Below are 10,905 nucleotides of genomic sequence, written 5' to 3'. Positions count from 1 at the left end.
GATGGAACACGATGCTAGATAAGCACTAGAGTATTACCTTACTCAGCAAATGCTCATTGCTCAAATGGGATTACAAAAAAAAGAGAAACAATTTAGATTTAGAACAGCATCAAATCCCACGAAGATAATGAAATGCCACCTAGGTGCTTGAGTAACATATACAAATAGACATATTGAGGCGGGCAACCCGTAATCCACCTAAAAATGACCAAATCCCACAGCAGCATCGACATGTTTGTAGTCTACAGAAGTAAATGGGATAACTTTAAAAGCAGCCATGGACAACATGCCCTGGGATGGCAATTGAGTGCCTACTGCTCCTCAGTAAAAACCGTAGTGCCTGGTCTGCACTGTCTGTGCCCCGTTAGGGAGGTGACAATGGAGTCCCAAGGTTTGAGTCACAGGGATTGCAATCTTGGGGAGCAAGGACACTGGAGGCAACCTAAAGTGAGGAAGAGAGGAGGCAAACTAAAGTGAGGAAGAGAGGAGGTACAGAGGGAGAGCAACACAACTAGGCCTGAAACGAGGTCTCTCAGCAGACAGCGGAGACTTAAAAACCAGCCTACACTATCGCCTGTAAGACATTTTTCATCTGGCACCCTTTCTTACATATTCTGACAAATGCAAGGGACAGCACAAATGATGTAGTCAAGGCCAGTAAACTGCTTCAAACGGTCATAAAGTCTTTGGATAGCAAAGGAAGGGCGAAAGTACTGAGCAGTTTTACACTTTCACTCCACCCAACGCTTTCCTCTTGAAGTGCTGGGGATAGAAGAACATAAATGTTCCAAACATTGAGGTCACCTCATCCTTTGCCATAGCTCAGCGGTGGATGGCAACAAACTTTCTGAAGCTAAACCCCACAAGGAAAGAAGTAGCATTGACAGACAGCAGTTCCTCTACCTTGAACAACATTAAACCGCCTCTCTTAATGGTGTTTGCTGGCACCTTCTCAAACTGTTTGTAACTTAGGGATTCTTAATGACGAGCATCTTACCTTAGAGTCCCATATAAACACTATTATGAGTTCCTGCTGTTTCTAGCTGAAGACTCTTTGCCGCATCTTACTAATTCTTGATCTAAAACATTATATTCCTGTGATCAATACAATATCCAATTGAGAATTAATTAAGGTAATAGTGTCTGTCTAGTCTTAATTCATCTTCAGCTCATTCAAAACATGGCGATACCAAAGGGGATGATGGACGGAGCGTTTGAGCCAATCAAACACTCACCCCCAGTCAACTGATCTGGGTTTAATCCATCATCGTTCTTTAGCTCACTCCACCACCCCAGTTCAGACATGGCCATATGAAAATCAGTCTGACCCTGTGCCTCATGGGAACAGTCCAGCCCGAACTGCCAAGCCATGTCTTCCCTGGACCGGAAACAAGCATCCTGGGACTGGTTTCAGGTTCATAACCCTCATCAGCCAGTCTATCTTGAATCCAGTGGCAAAGTAAGCAAGGGACCCACGTCAGGGCATACCCTGCCAACTTAGGGCGAACAAAGCGATACCAAAGAGGATGATGGACGGAGCGTTTGAGCAAATCAAACACTCACCCCCAGTCAACTGATCTGGGTTTAATCCATTATCATTCTTTAGCTCACTCCACCACCCCAGTTCAGACATGGCCATATGCAAATCAGTCTGTCCTGTGCCTCATGGGAACAGTCCAGCCCGAACTGCCAAGCCATGTCTTCCCTGGACCGGAAACAAGCATCCTGGGACCGGTTTCGGGTTCACAACCCTCATCAGTCGGGCTATCTTTAATCCAGTGGCAAAGTGAGCAAGGGGCCCACGTCTGGGCATACCCTGCCAACTTAGGGCGAACAAAGCGATACCAAAGGGAATGATGGACGGAGCGTTTGAGCAAATCAAACACTCACCCCTAGTCAATTGATCTGGGTTTAATCCATCATCATTCTTTAGCTCACTCCATCACCCCAGTTCAGACATGGCCATATGCAAAACAAACTGCTTTCAGATAGTTACTACCTAGTGGCCATTACTATAGTGCACTGTTTAGGATAATTTACAGTTCTTCCTTGATTGGAGAAGTGCATGCATGAAGACGACTGGCATGCCATCAAAGTCTGGCTGTATAATCGCCCCAGCCTTTGCAACCAGGTTCTAGATGTCCACTGAAGGCTGTAGCAACCCAAACTTATCTTAATGGTGGATTCCTCCAAGTTGCTCCTAAACTAAGGCATAATCTGGGTATCTCATTGGCATTGATGCAATAATTGAAATAAAAAACGGGAGGAGCATTGGCAACAGGTAGGCATTATAGAGAAGTGGGAAAATAAAAAAGTATTAAAGATTGACACATGAAAATGGAATTGCCTATGATGTGACAGGAGGCAACTGCACTCCCAAAGTTTGCCCTAACATTAAAGAGTCAGCTGAGTCCCATGCCAGAAACTAATCTGATTGCGTGATTAATGCAAGATCTGCTCGTTAATGGAATTCAACCATTGATCTTAGCACGCGTGAAGGCCCTGCAGACTAAGAATGTAGTCACTGGAGAAGACTGCACCTTTATGGAAGTTATTCTACATCATAAAACCAAAATATCGTGAGAGCAGCGATGTCCTCTGTGATGAGAACAGGACATTGACAATCTATAGTAGGGGAGAGGATGTGACATAACTGCTACAACAGTGGAACTCAAAACGGGGGAACCGGGTTCGAGTCTCGGCAAAGACGCTCAACATCCTGTGATTCTGGGCAAATCACTTAATCTCCTTGTGCCTAACAAAAAATATGAATGTGGCCTTATGTAATGCACCTGGTGCTCATGTAAAGCGCTCTGATACCCAATACCTTTAGGTCAACTTCGCGCTATATAAAACTAAAAAGAAAAAAATAATAATAAGGTGAGAAACGTCAGTAAAGTTTTTGACAACAGATCTTAAGCATCCACGTATTGCCTAGGAGAAATCAACAAGAGTTGCAGTAAATCTACTCTACAAAGGTTGAATCAGAAAAGTGTGTAGCCGATGCACTACTCAACACACAATTACAAAGGAGATACAAGATACCTGTAGGATAGTCAGGGGTGTGGTTGTGTCCAGTTGCAAAGTCCATTTAGTTGGTGAGGTTCTAACTTTGGAGCTCCACAAAGCCCTGGAATTCTCTGTGTTGCAGATTCTTCTCATTAACTTAGTCACTGTCTATCTCGTTTCCTTTCCCCATCTACTTTTTGCTAATACCCCCTACTGCTCTGTACACACGCTCACCATGTTTTGTAATTTCCTTCATTTTACGATGTGCTCTCGTCATAGGATTGTAGTCATTAAAATCCATGATTCACCCCCCGTCCGAAGACAATTTAATTCCTTTGTAAAATAATTATTCACATATGATCATCTCTTACCTAATTGTCTACTCTGGCAAGGAAAGTTATAGGGAAGAACAGGAAAGGGTCTGTAATTATTCTCTTTAATGCTAAGAAATATGCCATTTTATTAGAGAAATGACAACGACAAGAGGTATATATTGTATGCGCCGTTTGCCAGTGCAGACCTACTCCTTCTGAACGTTAGCAACAAGGAAGTCTCTCATGGGCATAGGTGCCATGAAGAGTGAGACGTGTACCGGCGCCATGCATGATGCAAGCGGTGTGCGGGTACTGTGCCAAATGGGACCAGTGAATGGGTGCCATGCAGGACGTAACCTGCATATTGGTGCCTAACAGAATGCGACTCATGCACGGATTCCATGCAGTACATAACCTGTGTACAGGTGCCATGCAGAACAAGCCCTATGCGCGGCTGCCATGCAGAATGAGATTTGAGCACAGGCATTGTGCAGAATGTGACCCGTGTATGGGTGCCATGCAGAACAAGCCCTATGCACGGCTGCCATGCAGAATGAGATTTGAGCACGGGCGTTATGCAGAATGTGACCCGTGTATGGGTGCCATGCAGAACAAGCCCTATGCACGGCTGCCATGCAGAATGAGATTTGAGCACAGGCATTGTGCAGAATGTGACCCGTGTATGGGTGCCATGCAGAACAAGCCCTGTGCACGGCTGCCATGCAGAATGAGATTTGAGCACAGGCATTGTGCAGAATGTGACCCGTGTATGGGTGTCATGCAGAACAAGCCCTATGCACGGCTGCCATGCAGAATGAGATTTGAGCACAGGCATTATGCAGAATGTGACCCGTGTATGGGTGCCATGCAGAACAAGCCCTATGCACGGCTGCCATGCAGAATGAGATTTGAGCACGGGCCTTATGCAGAATGTGACCCGTGTATGGGTGCCATGCAGAACGGGTGTCATACAGAATGAGACTTCTGTCCATGTGCCATGCAGAAAGTGACCTACATATGGGTGTCATGCACAATGCATCCTTATAACTGTGCCCCGAACTCCAAAGGACAGGAAAAAATAAAGGACCTTCTGACAATTCGCAAATTGACCTCGTCCCAACAATTGCACAAGGCTCAAGCTCCCCACTGTCACTTTCTTCCATCTTTCAGAGGAATCTCAAGTATTGATTACATCTTGCATCTTGGTCCCGCATCGCTGCGAGGGGTGAAACAGCTGCAGAAAACGCTGCCATTGCCGGAGGAGCTGCGGAGGAACCGGGTGTTGCCGCAGGGAAAGCCAGGCTGGTGCACGGGACTCCATTGCCCAGGAGTCCGTGCGTGTCCCCTGGTGCGCTGCTGCCCGCCCACCCGCCCACTTCCATTGAAAGGAGCTCGCGGAACCCGCTGGCGCGGGTCCCGCATCGCTGCGAGGGGTGAAACAGCTGCAGAAAACGCTGCCATTGCCGGAGGAGCTGCGGAGGAACCGGGTGTTGCCGCAGGGAAAGCCAGGCTGGTGCACGGGACTCCATTGACCAGGAGTCCGTGCGTGTCCCCAGGTGCGCTGCTGCCCGCCCACCCGCCCACTTCCAATTGTTCCACGCCTACATATTCCCTTTGACTGCCGTCTCGCGGGACGCGCCGGACGAAGCCCGGACTAAGGGCGGACAGTCTGGGACTGGCGGTGGCTGGGCTGGGCCACATTCTTTGTTTCCCGTGTGGGGTGTCTTGGTCCCAGAGGTGTTCTCCGTTTTCGGTAAAGCACTATTTTCTTCATACTGTCCTGTTGGTGCTTGCGAGATATATTGTATTCTATCGCTGCCAATATTTAACACACCAGCTAATGTTTACAATGCCTATAGGATCAAAGGACTCAAGTACTTTGGGGGTAGGTCCTCTTGACAATTACCTGGTGAAAAAGGTTCACAAAATAAATAGTGACCGAAGGGCCTCCTTGGGAACGGACAGTTCTCTACCGAGCCTCAATGTTCCCCAGACTCCCATAGTGAGCCCGCTGGATTATGGTACCGGTGAGCCGGCCGCTCCAGTTGTCTCAACGGTCACAGCCCAGGTTCATAAGGATTTGTCGGTCTGTAATATACTTATTCCGGATGAAAGTATTGATGAAGCCATCCCTGATGCTAGACCAGTGAGGAACTGTAGAAAGCAGTATAGCAAAAGGGGGGGGGGGAGAAGTCTAGAAAAAGGGTCAAGATTACCGAACAAGTACAGGCTAATTTAGATGAGACTCTGAACTCTTGTGTAGACAGTAATGTCGGAAACAGCCTAATAAACCCGGATCAAATGTCTGTACTATTGCGTTCCCTGGAGGATATAATTGATGTTAAGTTAAACCAGCTAGTGCTACCCCTAGTTCGGAAACTAGACACTATGGCCGATGAGGTCAAGAAGCTAGGAGGTTTGCTAACTAAACATCTAAAATCGTTAGATAGTAACACCAAGGTGATGGGAGTAGCTGGGCAGGAGAATGTAGCTAGAGTTGTTAACCAGCATCATCCCCCTCAGTCTTCTAACACTTTAGTCCCAGTTACACCTGAGCCTACTTTCGCACAAAGAAGTGTTACATTAGCACCTATGGGGTTGGTTGCGTCACAGAACAGCCAGGAGACAAAGAAAAGTAGGTCTATAAACCTACCCCCGGCATGTTCCCCTTATGTTGTGATTTTAACTAACGTACCACCCCAGGATAGCCACTCAGCACTAACGCACAAGGAAACTCATGATTCCCTTAAACACAAAACCGTCTCCTGGTTGCACAGAAAGGGTCAATTTCCGCTTAATCTTGATAACGAAATCCTAAGCACTAGACGAGTGAGTTGGATTGGGCCCTCGAAAAAATCCTGTGTTGGTGATTGTATAATAGTCAACTTCAGATACCCACAACATGTGGCTACAGCTTTATTGAGGGCTGCCACTTTGGTATATGATGCAAATGGCATTCAGGCGCGTCCTCTTGGTTTCTTTTATAACCACCCCCCCAGTGTTCCCTTATATAGCTTAAACATGAGAACCTATAGACCATTGATTACACCGATGCCGTTTTCCAATCAGGGCCCAGTAGAAGAAAATGTATTTAACTATGGGTCCACTATTCCTATTCGAAATCGTTTTGAGGTATTTTCTTCCCTGGATTCGTGTGATTGACGAGAGGCTACCGAGGGAATTAGGGATGAGTTTCGCTCTGGTTTGGAGCCTCAGGATAATGATCAAGTACACACGAATCCCGTCGATAACAATTGCAGCCCATTGTCACTTAGGACTCCTAAGGGGGCTAACATCAAGATGGTAACATGGAATGTGGCGGGTATACGTTCTAAGAGAGATAATCCCTCCTGGCTAAATTTCTTGAAAGACTACGACATCTTGGCTTTTTAAGAGACTTGGGAAATTGACTGTGATTTTTGGTTGGACGGCTTCACGTCCCATTTTGTTCCAGCAAAAAAATCAACGTCTGGGAGGGCTATAGGGGGCTTAATGGTTTTGGTATCTGTGAATTCAAGAGGGTCAGTTACCAGGATACCCTGCTTATCCAATAACTTCCTTATTCTGGAATTTAAACTAGCTAACAGTATGAAATTATTATTGGTGAATTGCTATAATTCCCAGCAAGGGGAATCGCCGAATATTCATTTGTCTTGGTTGTCAAATTTTTTAAACACCTATATTCTAAAGCAAACCACTTTTTGTCACTATATTTTGTTAGGTGATTTTAATGTGCACTTATGTAGTCATAATTGTTTGTTAATTGATATTGATGGGCCAGATTTTACATCCCCGCAACACTTTGAGCACTCAAAAAAGGGGGAAGCACTGGAGAAGCTTTTATCTGAAAATGATCTGTATGATCCAGGCTTCTTCGATCAAAGGACACGGGTTCCCACTTTTACAGGTAGAGAGAGTGACACAATAATTGACTACATATTTCTTTCTCCTGGTCTTTTAAATTGTGTAATATCTTATAATGCTATACAATCAACTTTTAGTGACCATAACCCAGTGGCAATCGAACTGTTTGATGGTTTCTCTTTTTTAAATTCATCCGTATCCTCTATGATGGTTGTTGAAGTGAGGACAAAAGACAAGGGGAGGAGGCTAAACTGGAGCAAGATAATTCCAGAGGAGTTTTTTAATACTATCACCACAGAGGTGGCTATGGATCTAGAAATTTGCGGAGATCAACATGCTTTGGGGAAGCAAGTAATCTCCTCGTTCGAATCTATTTGTCTTAAAGTGGCAAATGAATTAACTAGTAACAGCATACCTGCAACTAATAGTTTGGCCTCGGGCTGGTTTGACCATAAATGTACTAAATCCTTTAATTGCCTTAAAAAAGCTCTTCAGGCACGCCCGAGGAACAAAACTCTGGTGTCACAGCTCAGAAGAGCTTATAAAAACACACTGGAGGTTAGGAAAAAAGAAATTAAACACAATGCCTGGGCGGATCTCATGGATAAAGCTACTCTAAAGGACAGTGCAAAATTTTGGTCAATTATTAATACGCCCTTTTTTTCTAACATTAATAATAATGTGATGGAAACTAACATTGCTGAGGAGGATTGGCTGAGCCACTTTAAAAATATATATGGCAGTCACCTCGATTTAGAACCTTTCATGGGTGAAGGCCTGGTACACACCTCTATGCCAGTTAGGTTCCACATAGGAGAGGTTATCAAAGCAGTTGATGATTCCGCAGGAAAGAAGGCCCCTGGACCAGATGGAGTACCAACTGATATGTATAAGGCCAATCCTTTGTTTTGGGCCAATATACTGACTAATGTTTTTAATAACGCGGCTTGTGTTGGATTCCCCAAATCATGGTCTCGGTCGGTTATAATACCGATCTTCAAGAAAGGCCAAAGGGCAGACCCGAGATGCTATAGGCCAATATCCCTGTTGGATTCCTCTATAAAGATCTTGGGGAAAGTTATCCTTGATAGGATAACGGGGTGGGCCTCTGACAATAACATTCTGTCAGACGCCCAATACGGCTTTAGAGCTGGGCGGAGTACAGAGGACCAATGCTTGAACCTTTTCCTAATAACAGCCAAATATACCAAGGTGGCTAGTGGTTCAATTTACTTAGGTTTTATGGACTTGTCCACAGCTTTTGACCTTGTCAATAGGTCTAAGCTGTGGACAATGCTGCTGGAATTGGGGCTTGATAGGTCACTGGTGTATTTTTTAGCTGAGCTCCATAAAGACCTAAATGCCTCCATTAGGATGACAGCTGAGGGGAAATGTACGTCCAGTTTTAAATCCAGCAGAGGGGTGAGACAGGGTTGTATATTGGCCCCTATGCTTTTTACATTATATATTAACGCCCTGGAACATAGCTTGTTGTCAGCGACGCTGGACATTCCGCGTATGGGAGGTACACCGATTCCGGTCCTCCTATACGCGGATGATGCTGTTCTCCTGGCTAGGACTCCCCTGGCCCTGCAGAAATTGTTGGACTCGTTTGGAGAGTTCATGAAAAGTTTGGACCTGGTAGTCAATAATAACAAATCACATGTGATGACATTGGGCCGGGCAAAAAATAAGGTTAAGCCCTTCTTCTGTGAGGGAGAAGAAATCTCTCGTGTGAAAGTATTCACCTACTTAGGAGTAGTTTTTGATGACAATAGTTCTTGGTCCCCCCAGCTTTTAATAAAGGCAAACTCCGCGAGAAACTCTGGTGGGGCAGTATTAGGTTTTGCAAAAAGACTGGGTGGGAAACCGGTAGAGGCAATATTAACCATCTATAAGGCCAAAACTATTTCTATTGTTAGGTACGGGGCGTCAATTTGGGGATACATCAAGCATGATGTGATCCAGACGGAGGAAAACAAATTCTTGCGCTCTCTTCTCGGCCTCCCACAATCAACAGCTTCCTATTCAGTTCATTTGGAACTTGGGATTGGTTATATAACAGACATTATTAAATTAGCTCCATTATTATTATGGATAAAAACATGGCTAAATCCGAATCTCTCCCTCAACCACAAAATCTTAAAGGACTGCTTAAGTCTAGATTATAGGAACAAAATCCAGTGGTTGTCTAATATCGAGACGCTAGCTGCATACGTGGGGAGACCAGAGATTTTTTCTAATCCCGAATCCCTATGTAAGGCAGACCTGGAGTGGGTAAAATCTAACTTCAAGAAATTAAAGGAGGCGGAGCGTGAGGGATTCGAAATCTGTAAACCAACGGTCAGGGCGCACGTTCTGGTAACCCCGTCTTCGGGGACCCCACTGTATCTATCAATAGTTTCTAACTCTTTCCATAGATGGTTGCTAACCAAACTGCGGTTCAACCAATTACATATGGTCCTCTGGGATGTGGAGGGTTGGAGAAGACTAGAGGATGTCGCACCCTGCAAGTGCGACGACTTTTCCCCTCAAGACATCACGCACTTTCTGTTTTTTTGCACATTCTTCAAACATGCCAGGAAAAGGTTTATCATTCCCCTGTTAAAAAGTATGAATTTTAGCCAGTGTAAGCCTGCCTTAATGTTTTTAAATTTGTTAGAGTCTCCATTAATTATGTTCTGTGTTGCCAGCTTTTTAGTAGCTGCTATCAGAGAGAGGAGGGCCAGACTAAAAACTGTACATGATGTTGATCCCCTCCAATAGCTGAAATCTGAACTTGTACTAATTGTCTAATGGTTATGGTTAATTATGAATTTTTATAAATGAAATTGTATATTTTTATATGTATATCTGTTATTAATTGTCTTTTACATCTTTGTATTTGTATAGCATACTTTTATGATTTTTAATAATCGAATAAAGTGGTTTTTGACTTTGACATCTTCCAGTCTTCCATCTACCTTGGTGAACCATCTCACTAGTTCTGAGATTTCCAACAGGCCAGAAAGTGATCATAGTCCTTTGACTCCCACCCTAGCTTTGGTAGTGTCCACTGCGACCAGTAAACAGCAAAACTCATAAGGAGAATCAGATGCAGAGGGACAGACATCACAACAGTGACACTTGGCTAGGAACGCTGAAACTTTGAGGCTAACATCCTCTCCCAGTGGTACATATCCAGCGATTGGGCCAGATTTATAAGCGAGTTAAGCGATTCCCTGCTGGCCACTGGAGATCGGCAGCAACACTCAAGGGCCGACGGGAAGGAAGGCTTGCAACAACACCACAACACCAAAAGCACTAAGGAGGGCCCTGTGTGCCCATAAGTTCAATCCTATCGCAAAAACTGGGGCCGCCATTATTATTCTGCATAAGCAGCATAAAAAAATAATATGGGAAGAAAAGAAGGTCAAAGAACAAAAGGAGTGGCTATAAATCTACCAAATGCTGAAGGAAACAAATCAGTCCCATGTTTGGAAGTACATTAATAAATTAAAATCCAATAACACAAGGGTAAGCGGTGTCGCAGAAGAATCTTAGATGAGCCACGTGGAAGAGATATGCACAGGTCAGTTCTCTGCAGCTGACAATGCAAAAAAGTGGGAGGAGGCAGAACTGACTATACATAACTCCCAAGAACTGACCTACCTGGCCAAGGTCGGCCAACTAGCGGACAAAGCTTTTGCCAGACCATTACTTTAACAGCTAGGGACCT

This window comes from Triturus cristatus, chromosome 1_2 (assembly GCF_964204655.1).
Source record: "Triturus cristatus chromosome 1_2, aTriCri1.1, whole genome shotgun sequence".
Taxonomy (NCBI): domain Eukaryota; kingdom Metazoa; phylum Chordata; class Amphibia; order Caudata; family Salamandridae; genus Triturus; species Triturus cristatus.
Note: the sequence above shows the minus strand (reverse complement) of the source record.